Source organism: Chanodichthys erythropterus, chromosome 22 (genome assembly GCF_024489055.1).
Source record: "Chanodichthys erythropterus isolate Z2021 chromosome 22, ASM2448905v1, whole genome shotgun sequence".
NCBI lineage: Eukaryota > Metazoa > Chordata > Actinopteri > Cypriniformes > Xenocyprididae > Chanodichthys > Chanodichthys erythropterus.
Genome location: NC_090242.1, coordinates 30,147,629 through 30,159,209, shown reverse-complemented (window position 1 = coordinate 30,159,209; position 11,581 = coordinate 30,147,629). Strand labels below are relative to the sequence as shown.

The 11,581-nt window shown below is 36.9% G+C and overlaps 1 pseudogene; it reads right to left on the bottom strand.

Annotated features, from left to right (window-relative positions):
* Nucleotides 1-3,075: 3,075 nt before the first annotated feature.
* On the bottom strand, nucleotides 3,076-4,814 carry LOC137012293 (uncharacterized; annotated as a pseudogene).
* Nucleotides 4,815-11,581: the final 6,767 nt, after the last annotated feature.

Here is an 11,581-nt window from a genome sequence, read left to right as displayed (position 1 = left end):
GGCACAAACGAGCGCATTATTATGCTAGTGCGAGTTTTGTACCTTGCCGTTCTCAATTCTTAAAAATTAACCTATGAATTTCATCACCAAAGTTTCGTCAACATACCTTACTTGTCACTCGAGTGTATTTTCAGTCAATCACATATGTAGCTCTAGTTTATTAATAATAGACCACTGACAGGCGATTTCTTGGATAATCACCCTAATTGCCCATTAAAAAGAGATAGGCTATAATTTATTCAACAACTTTCAAGAGGGTCAAACGTTGTAGAGAATTTCTGTCAGTGCCTTTGTGTAAAATACATTTTAAACCAAACTTTTTTTTCTTTTTTTTTTTCAATTACCATGTTAATGCGTGTAAAGTTAGTGATGGCAGTAGCTTATCTTTTGTCCAGCAACTAGAAGCTTCCAGTAGTCTAATGTTGCTAGGTGACCTCCTCAGGCTAGAATTCTCGCCCATGCTCATTTCTGTCAGTAGCCTATACATGTTGTGTAAAATATCTACATTTTAAACCAAAATGTAAAAAATAATCATACTTGCAGTAGTCTATGTAAATGCGTGTAAAGTTATAAATTATGGCGGTAGCTTCTTATCTTTTGTCCAGCAAGTAGCCGGGTAGCCATGTTGGTTACCTCCTCAGGGAGGAGGTACTTCTATTTGCGGGCGTTTAACTTCTGTGGTTAATGAAATGTTTGAAACGTTGTTGACACTTATTCTCAAATGTAAAAAGTTATTTTTTTGTTTTGATTTACTTATCGCAAGCATGCACTGACCCTAACAGAATTCGATATAGACTGGATGTTGCCGATTTACTGTACAGACCTAACGTTGCACTGGGGGCTGAAGTTTTCTTGGTTATAATAACTTTAATTAACATTAACAGAAATGTCAAGAAAATATAGCTATTTTCTGTCTTCTCAACAGATATCGGTAGTTTCCTCATAGACCCCTGGCTCTAATATCTGCTCACAGAAGCACAGTGTTTAAGAGCTTCTTCTATCTTTGACATCTCCTTTACTGTTCACAAATCCCGAAATTCATGACAGATCTCACAAAGATCTCTGAAGTCAAGTCAAGTCACCTTTATTTATATAACGCTTTTTACAATGCAGATTGTGTCAAAGCAGCTTTACAGTGACAACTGGTATATAATTTTGGCTGCACAGCAGCTCTTAAACAATGGTGTCAATGCAGGCTGACCAAAGAACTGTTGAATATCAAATGTCAAGTCAAATGTCCCCAACTAAGCAAGCCAAAAGCAACAGCGGCAAGGAACCCAAACTCCAACAGGTGACATCAGGTGGCAAACAAGTGGCAAATAGGTGTTAAAATAAAGAAAAAACCTTGGGAGAAACTAGGCTTAGTCGGGGGGCCAGTCCTCTTCTGGCAAACAGTGCTTTGTTACGATTCAGGTAACTATCAGAATAGGATCGCAACATTTAAAGTATTTATTCCAGTTCAGTCCAGTTGAGGATTGTTTTCATCATGCCGGTATGGACGGTTTGTTGAGGAGCTGTGCCACTGGCTGTCGTGTCGATGAGGCCTTCACAGTGGATGATCTAGCTGACTCAATCTCTGCTGATACTTCAGGGCTGCGTTGTGGTTGTGTCAAGGTGCAGGTCCTGGATCTCATCTAGATACGGCCCAGAAGCGGTGGACTACGCTAAACCTCGGGATAAACAGAGAGACTAATATTAACGTAGGTGCCATTCTTCTTCTAATGTAACAAGTACATCTAGTGTTATAGGAAGTGTTCCCGGTTCTGGCTGACCTTATTTATGCAACCTAATAATCCTTTAACAGATTTGAAAATATAAATTGATAATGTGTTATGTAGGGTGACCATATGCGCCATTCTCCCAGGAAGCGTCCTGTCCAGGATTTCTAAGTTGCATAAAATGTCCCAGTTTTGGTTTTGTTTTCATATTTGCGGAAGGTAATGACTGAAAAATAATTTGACCAGTAGCATGCATTATACATAATCAACCGATCGTTGCTTGCAAGAAGGCTGGATCTACAGAGAACAGTCAAAGCATTGCAAATACGACAACATTTTAATGAATTGCATGAAGACTGTCAATAAGAACAGTGGCTTGCACAGACCTCCGTGTAGAAATCGCTGAATTGCGTTCTGGGGGCACATCGATATGACCACTTTCACAATTAAAGAGGCAAGGGCTCAAGCCATTTTAGGCAATTTAGAAATCCTGGACAGGACGTGTCCTGGGAGAATGGCGTATATGGTCACCCTAGTGTTATGTGTATGCCAGGTTAAAGAGATGCGTTTTGTTAGATTTTGCTGTATTTGGCCGTGCAGTCATTTGGGTGGCTTGCCAATGTATTAGATTTCTCTAATACATAAAATAAGTAAGCTTGACCAGAGTTCTTGTGGGGAGAAGAATTTATTGAAGGTAGTAGTGTAGCACAGTTCTTCAGCAGCGATGTTAGTGTGTCAGCCTTCAATGTTTTGAAGTTCTGTGGGACAGAACTTTATACATGACATTAAAAGGGTTACAAACAATAGAACACTGTTAGGACCTCCCACAGGAGATCGATCTACCCTGTGATCTGCTCTGAGCAATGCTGTTTTTGATCATAAAACAAACTTCCATAAATCATGTATACAGCATGCTGCATACAGGTTTCATTACTTAATGTAATGACAATAAGTGTTTATGATGAAGACTGCATCCTTCTGAATGCTTGAGTCCTTTCTTATTTTGACATTGTGGTCTTGAGGAAGTGGCGGATAGTGTTGTTTTCTGTGGACGTTCAGGCACGTTCAGCTAGGTGGCCAGTGCAGTGCGGTCTAGGTGTTGGACGTCTTTGGTCATTATCTGGAGTGCTGAAACACCAGCAATCACACAAAAGAGAAAAGGGAAATGTATCTTGCCAAGGAAAATATTTTAATCAAATAACTCTTAAATGCTCCTAAAACTGTCCCTATTTAATATTGGTAGGACACTACTGTGTTTATCAGTGGCTGTATGTTTATGTCTTCGTCCTCAGGCGACAAGCTAGAGCCTAAAAACCTAGTCCAACCATTTCTGGACTCTGATAAACACTACTGCCATCTATCCCGCATCTCTAGGTAGATGTTTCAAATCCCACTGGCTCATGTCGATCCACTTTTCTTTTCTTTGCACCTTAACTGCTCCATCAGCTACCAAGAGATTCTGACGTGGGCTTTTCCACCTGGATTCTTTCATTGACCTCTGAGTTTTTTTAATTGTTACTCTACAATGGCCCCCCTTTGGAGGTGTCAAAACTTTATCCTTCATATTGTGTACTGCCAGGCTGAGTCTTTCATCAGTTTGGACAAGGCTGTCAGATGTTAGATTTTCATCGGGCATGGGCCGGCCTGTGACATGTTCAAAGAAGTATAGACCTGTTTTCCTGTGGTCATTATCACTGCATTGGTTGTCTTCATGCAGTTCAACTCCATTTTCCATCAATGGTGTTTTTTCTATGTGCACTTCATTCTGCATCTGTTTACTGTCTGGTTGTCTGTCTTGCTCAAGTTGTTTTAATGCCGCTCTATGTGCACCTCTCTCCTTTACGGCTTGTTTAGCAGTACCTTCTACTAGGACATCATCTTTGGCTTCAATTGTTGAAACTTCTGTGTATGCTTTCACCTTTGGGATGGGGTGTTTTGTCTTATTTACATTCACATGGAGAACATCAGTTGTTGGATGAGATTTGTAGTGTAGAGATTTGAGATTTACAAATGCGGTTTTAAGAGGCATGCCGGTATCTTTACTGAGATCTTCATTGTTGTTCACACCAGCATATTCCAACCAAATTTGTATGAAGCGTTCTTCATACTCAGCAACACTTTCTCCTTTCTTCTGCATGCTTGAGGTAATTTTAGCCCAATTAACCTCTGCAGGTTTAAGTTCTGAAGAAACGCTGAAGAAATTGCCAAGCTTTCCGTGGTTGTTTGTACATATCTGGCAAATCTTTTGACCATTTTTCAACTTGCTCTGGAGTAGCTGGCTGGTATGTTCTGTGTGGAACATATTTCTTTACCACTTTTGTGACAGTTCGAGTTCGTCATTCACCATTTTCCTCATACTTCTCCTCATTGTCAATTTCAACTTCAGTCCTTCTGTTTTTGACAATTACAGGAGCAAGCCTAACCTTCAAGTTGTCCTTTATGATATCATCATGTGTGTTTACATTGCTGTCAGAGTTCACTGTGGAACTGCTGTCACTTTCTCCAGGCAGATAAAGGTCTTGTTGATCCTCATTCTTCTGGAGATCACTGAATGGATAGAGAAACTCTTGTTCTGCTTTGCTGCTAGATCTTATGGAATGACTCTTTTTTTTCCAGAACAGTCTTTTGATTCCAATCGTTTGGAAAGCAAATTTAACAACTTAGCCTTCTCATTTAGTAGTCTTTCTTTGTCTTATTTTCATTCTGCAATTGTTCAGCCAGTGCTCGAACCTTTGTTTTCTCTACTTTGTTCTCATGTAGTAATTTGTCAGTATCACACTTCTGTAGATGCTGCTGAATTTGTTTGACCAAGATTACAGACAAGCCATCTCTGTTGGTGTTTGCTCTTAAGCGCTGCATCTTTCCATAAGCCCTTTTAATGTCCGGCAAAGCCCAATGTCCATTCTCTGAGTGCCTGATGTTGTACTTCTGGCAGATGTCACCCTAGCACTTCCTTAGTCCCAGCCTTTTGTCCAAATATTCATTCAGATTTTCCATAATTTTATCAATAGTAACATTTAGAGGTTCTGTTCCATGTCTTTCTGTTGTTGGCCTCAATTCAGGGCCATTACCATTGTTTCGTGCAAACTCAGCCATGGCAAGTACAGGAGATGTGCCCTCAGAGGTGTGAAAACAGAACAAAAGGTGTTAGAGCCGTTAGGTGCTTATTCAGATTTAAATTCTCAGCAATCTTTTAGACTGACCATTTCCAAGGCTTTATGCCATCATCTTCTCAACCAGTTAGGGCATTTATATCAAAATTAAAATAGTGGCTACTGAATTAGCACCCAGTCAAGAAATTATAATTCTTGCAGCAACATCAGTCCCAAGACATTCTATGGTTACTGCAGTCTCTGGATGAATGGACTAAACTGTTTCTTTAACAATTTCTACAGACACAAAGAGAAAGGACCAAGCCTTTGCTTCTACAATCTCTTAATTAATGGACCAAATTGTTCTTAAACAATTCCTTCACACTCCAGAGAAAGGACCAAACCCTGTACTATATATCTGTGGCTCCTACAGTCTCATGAGAATGGACTAAACCTCTTCCTTAAATGATTCCTACAGACTCAAGAGAACAGGGCCAAGCTATAAACCTTATATCTATAGCTTCTACAGTCTCAGGAGAATGGACTCAAATATTTAAAAGGTTCCTACAGACCCATTAGAAAGGCCCGAGCCTTGTACTACATATCTATGGCTCCTACAGTCTCATGAGAATGGACTAAACCTTTTTCTTAAATTATTCTTACAGACTCAAGAGAACAGGACCAAGCTATAAACCTTAGATCTATAGCTCCTACAGTCTCAGGAGAATGAACTAAACATTTAAAATGTTCCTACAGACTCATAAGAAAGGCCGAAGCCTGAAATTCTCAACAGTGCTACACTGTATGTGACTACACTACACATTATACTGGTCTACTTATTATTCCTCTTTTTTTTCCCTTTAAGTTCTTTTAAGAGAGCTGATATGTTTCACTCACCAAATTAGGATATTTGAGACAGAATCCAGTTGATTCAAATAAATTGTATCCATAGATTCAGTCTGTTGATCTTCAACATAAAAACGGTAGAATTTCAAAGACTTTTGTTTTCACTTCTTGTTGGAGTTGGTGAGTTCTCTTCTTGTCAGTCTCTCCTGGCTGGCTCGCCAAATTGTTAGATTTTGCTGTATTTGGCCGTGCAGTCGTTTGGGTGGCACAGTCACAATGTAAATGCATCTAACTAAAGATAATGAAAATACACATAATATTTCAGTTTTTAGTTTAGATTTAAATTGATAGTGTGTGTCTGCTTCCTGAACAATGCTAGGAAGATTGTTCCAGAGTTTAGGTTCCAAATAGGAAAAGGATATTAATATTCTGGGTATTATCAGCTGGCCTGATTTCTGAGATTGCAATAGACGTGAAGGACTATAATGCATTAAGAGCTCGCTCAGGTACTGGGGAGCTAAACCATTTAGTGCTTTGTAAGTAATTAGCAAGATTTTAAAATCTATACAATGTTTAACAGGAAGCCAATGCAGTGTTGACATGAACTGGGCTAATATGGTCATACTTCTTACTTCTAGTAAGAACTCTAGCTGTAGCATTTTGTACAAGCTGAAGTTTATTTATCAGGTGAGCAGAACAACCACCTAGTAGAGCGTTACAGTAATCTAGCCTTGAGGTTATGAACGCATGAACTAACTGTTCTGCATTTTTCATTGAGAGCATATGTCGTAGTATAGATATATTTAAGAATGCGGTTTTACAGATACTAGAAACATGGCCTTCAAATGAAGATTGGTATCAAAGAGCACACCCAGGTTCCTAACTGACGACGAAGACTTAACAGAGCAGCCATCAAGTGTTAGACAGTATTCTAGGTTATTACATGAAGAAGTTTATGGTCCAAAAATTAGAATCTCTGTTTTTTCTGAATTTAGTAGTAGGAAATTACTGGTCATCCAATTCTTTATATCAGCTATGCATTCCATTAATTTTGTAAATTGGTAAGTTTTGTCAGGGTGCGAAGAAATATGTATCATCAGCGTAACAATGAAAACTAACGCCATGCTTCCTAATAATATTTCCCAAGGGTAGCATGTACAGAGTGAAAAGCAACAGTCCTAGTACTGATCCCTGCGGTACACCATATTGATCGATATGACATTTCTTTGTTTGCTACTACAAACTGATAACGGTCAGATAAGTATGATTTGAACCATGGCAGTGCAATTCCACTAATGTCAACATAATTTTCAAGTCTATTTAAAAGAATATTGTGATCAATAGTGTCAAATGCAGCACTAAGATCCAGTAACACTAATAGAGAGATACAACCACAATCTGATGATAAGAGCAAATCATTAGTAACTCTAATGAGAGCAGTCTCAGTACTATGGTATGGTCTAAATCCTGACTGGAAATTCTCACAGATACCATTTCTTTCTAAAAAGGAACATAGTTCTGATGATACTGCCTTTTCTAGTATTTTTGACAGAAAAGTGAGGAAAGCAAGAGACCACAGCCTAAATGAACTAGGAAGGTGAGATTGGATAGGGGAGAGCAAGGAGAAGACAAAGATGTGCTCTTGTCTGAGTAGAGTTGAATGACAAAGAGATAAACAGAGGGTATACACTGCTGAAACTCTACACAGAACCAGCAGGGAGTCAGACTCACAGACCTGCTGAGAGACTGACAATAGTTCACTGTGAGAGAGAGAGAGAGAGGGAGAGGATGAGGATTCCTTAAGTCAGTGAATTGTGGGAAATCCTGATGAAGCCAGGTTTTGTATTTCAGGTGAACCTTTTGCTGCTGCTAGGCTCTAAAAACATAAAATGAAGTTAAACATTAATGGCAAGACTGATCAGAACTGTCATAAAGGAATTATTTATTATACAGCCAAATTATGTAATAAAAGAAAGTTAAAGTGGTGGATCAAACTCGACTTTGGACAGCTTTGATTTAATTCCCAGTGGTCACAAATGCATACAAGGACATCGTCATGTTTTATAGATTTACAGCATGGATTTGTGAAATATTTAACAGAAAAAACAAAACAAAAACAAAGACAATACAAAGTACAACATAATGTCAAAGGAACACTAAACTAAAGTCTCTTTTGGGATAGTGTTGCACAGCTTGGTGTGATTTTTGGTCATTCTTCTTGTCAGAATTGTTCATCTGGTATATAACTGGAATTTTTAGTATAGAATGGTTACTCCTATTCAATTCTAACTGGATTCAAATGGATTAATTCATAATGTAGAATTGGAGCTAAAACTTGAAATTGAAGTCTAACAAAAAATGTTTAAGAACATTTTGCTAACGTTCCCATTAAGTTATGAAAATGTTATTTCTCTAAACATTCAAAACATCCAGTTTTTTTAAATGTTTTTAAAAACATTTCTCTTCTAGTAAAATATGGAACTGTTTTGCTCAGCTTTACTTAGTTATACTTAGCAAAATGTGTTGTATTTTAAAATGTGTTCCAAGTAGCCTGTATTATTGAGATCATAAGTTTACATACACCCTTCATAATCTGCAAAATGTTAATTATTATTAATAATAATAATAATAATAAGAGGGATAATAAAAATTCAATTTTGTTTTCTATTTAGTACTGCTCTGAATAAGATGTTTCACATAACAGATGTTTACATATAGTCCACAAGACAAAATATATAGCTGAATTTACACAAATGACAGTTAATCTGCCCACTGTTCTTCAGAAAAATCCTCCTGCACATTCTTTAGATATCTTATGTAAGGGCAGTACTAAAAAACAAGATATTTAAACAAAATTGGAACAATTTCCACCAACCATCCAAAAGTTTACAACCTCTGGCTTTTAATGTAGTTTTGCATTGAATGTCAGTGAATGTTTGCAGCTTTTGATCATCCAGGTAACAACACACACACACACTCAAAAAATGAATTGTTGGATTTACTTAAAAAAGAAGTGTCAAGTTGTTCCATGCAACTATATTGAGTAATTTGTACAAATAATAATTTAGTTGAATGAACAAAAGAAATTTAAGTAAAGCTGACACAATTTCTTTGAGTAAATACAAATCATTTGAACATCATAATATTTATATGTGCAGTTTACTTGATAATGTTATGTTGATTACGTGAGGTGAACACATTTATTGACTTAATTTACCTTATTACTTAATTTACCTAATAACTAATTGTACAAACTCAATTGAATTGAGAGCAGGAATTCCATCCTATAAACATGCATATGAGTGTGCATAGCCTAAACACAGGCGACATTCTTCTGCATAATGGTAACCACAAAATTCAAAAACATTACAGAAACTACTAAAAATGTCCAACATAACTGAACATTAAACACTAACATAAACTAACAACATCTTTCCCTTTACTGAAAAACACATCAAATAACACTCTAATCTCTAAATTTACTCTCCTAATGCAGTCCCTTGGAAAGCATCCTGGGCACAGTTAGTTATGTCAACAATAATTTGTTCGTTTCACTCAGCAATGTTAAGTTGACTGAACAAACACTAAGTAAAACTGACAATACTTATTTTTAGTAGAAACAACGCAGTTAAATTACATTCATGTAGTTACATTTTTTTTTAAGTAATGTGAACAAGGGTGGTTTGAGTGAAACTGTGTGTCACGATCACCATCTGTTCCCGCCACGTTCCTGTTCACTCCGGACTCCATTTCCCATAATCCTCCCTTGCCTATCACATGCACTCACTCCACCAATCACCTGTTGCCACATACAGCCTAGCACACTACACTGATCACCACACCCAGCTGCAGATCATTACCAGGGCTATAAAGGATTTTCACACACACCACCTCACCGCGAAGTCTTGTTTCCCCAGTGTACAATTCCGAGCGTTTATATCTTGTCTGCCTTTCTATCTTGTCTGCCTTTCTGTTGTTGATCTCGCCTGTTACCCGCTTACGATTCCTTTGCTGCCTACCCCTGACCTGTGCTTTGTTTACCGACCTGTGAGTGATATCTGCCAGTCCTGACCTCTGCCTGTATCTGGATTACGATTCTGTCTGCCCTCTGCTGTACCTGTCTGCTCCTGTTTTGACCCTGCCTGTACGACCACGCTTACTACTTTAATAAAAGCTGCATTTGGATCTTACCATGAGTCCCGCTTCGTTACACTGTGAAAGTTCATTTTTTTAATTATATGTAAACTTTTGAATATAAATTCAGTTATTATTTTGTCCTGTAGTCTATGTAAACATCTGTTATGTGAAATAGGGCTCATTTTAAAATAGAAGTACTGAATAAAGACAAAATGCAATTTTATGAACCCTCTTTTTTCAATTATTAACATTTTGCAGATTCTGCAAGAATAAACTTTTGACCTCAACTGTACATATATTTAATGCCTTTCAAATTACTTTTGGTGCAATAAAAATCCTTTCTTTTTATTGCTCAAGACACATTAGAGAAAGTATTAAAAATCCTTTAAATACATTTTATTGAATCATTCTGAATTTGCAAAAGTTGCTTTTTTAATAATTTAAAAACCTATGAATCAATAGAACCAGGCCTGCTGTAAATCCTTTAAAATCTTCAAACTCTCGATTCCCTAGCTCGAAGGTTCTCTCTTCGAAGTTATGAACAAATGTTCTTACAGTAACGTAAATGAAATATTTGTTCAAAGTTATCTGGTCTGTATGTTCTCAAAGTTCTCACATCATTGATGGAACATTTTTACCTGAAACATTTAGTTTCATGTTTGCCTAATGTTTTTAAATTTGTTATGTGCAGAGAACAATCAAAAGTAACGTTCCAATTATGTTTGCAAAATGATCAGATGGAGTGTTCCCTTGAAGACTCAAAAACATTTTTCATGGCCGTGTATTACTGTAACAATGGTTTGAGCGCTTTGACTACAGAGCAATTATGAGACAGAGATAAAACAAAAATGATTGGAGTAAGTTTTAAAAGAAAATAGAAAAAATAAATTGAAGAATTTAACATGTTGCTTGCTGATTATTTGAAAAACAAAACAAAACACAAAAACAACAACAACAACAATTTCGGAGTGAAAATTGTTTCTACACCAATTGTGTGTGTTTTTTTGTGATTTATGAGGACACAAATTTGTATAATGACATGGGTATTACACTGGTATTATGACGTAAACATAAAATATGAGGACATTTCACGAGTCCTAATATTTAAAATATCTTTAAAAACATACTAAACAACGTTTTATTAAAAAATAAAAAATGCAGAATGTTTTCTGTGATGGGGTAGTCTTGGGGGTTAATGTACAGTTTGTACAGTATAAAAACCATTATGCCTATGGAATGTCCTCACTAAGATAGCAAAACAAACCTGTGTGTGTGTGTGTGTGTGTGTGTGTGTGACTAATCTCGAGTAAAAGCAGGGGTTCCCACTGACTCCAAATATCTATTTGTTTAGCTTTGGCGCCCTCTAGTGCATAACATTTTCACTGACCACATTTTACTATTCTACAGCATCTAGCTAAAATCACACAGCTATTGGGCATTAGTGCCAATGGACATGAGTTACACTACTATTGTATGATGGGTTCTAAAAGTGACTCATTGATAAATATATTGTTCATTTAAGCATCAATGACGGATCCTAAAAGTTCTCTTATTTATTTTGTTTAAAATTAAAAATGATACAGTAATATATTTGTGATAATTTCAAGATCTTATTAATTGTCATCATTGATATAACTACCAAAGTTAATAATAATAATAATTTAATAACTGTTAATGACTTTTTGCAGGTTGAGGCCTTGTTCTAGATTAGTATGGTGGGCATTGAGTCTAACTGGGCGGGAGTAAGAATTCAAGGTTTTGTGTAGGTGGACAGCTGGAAAAGTACAG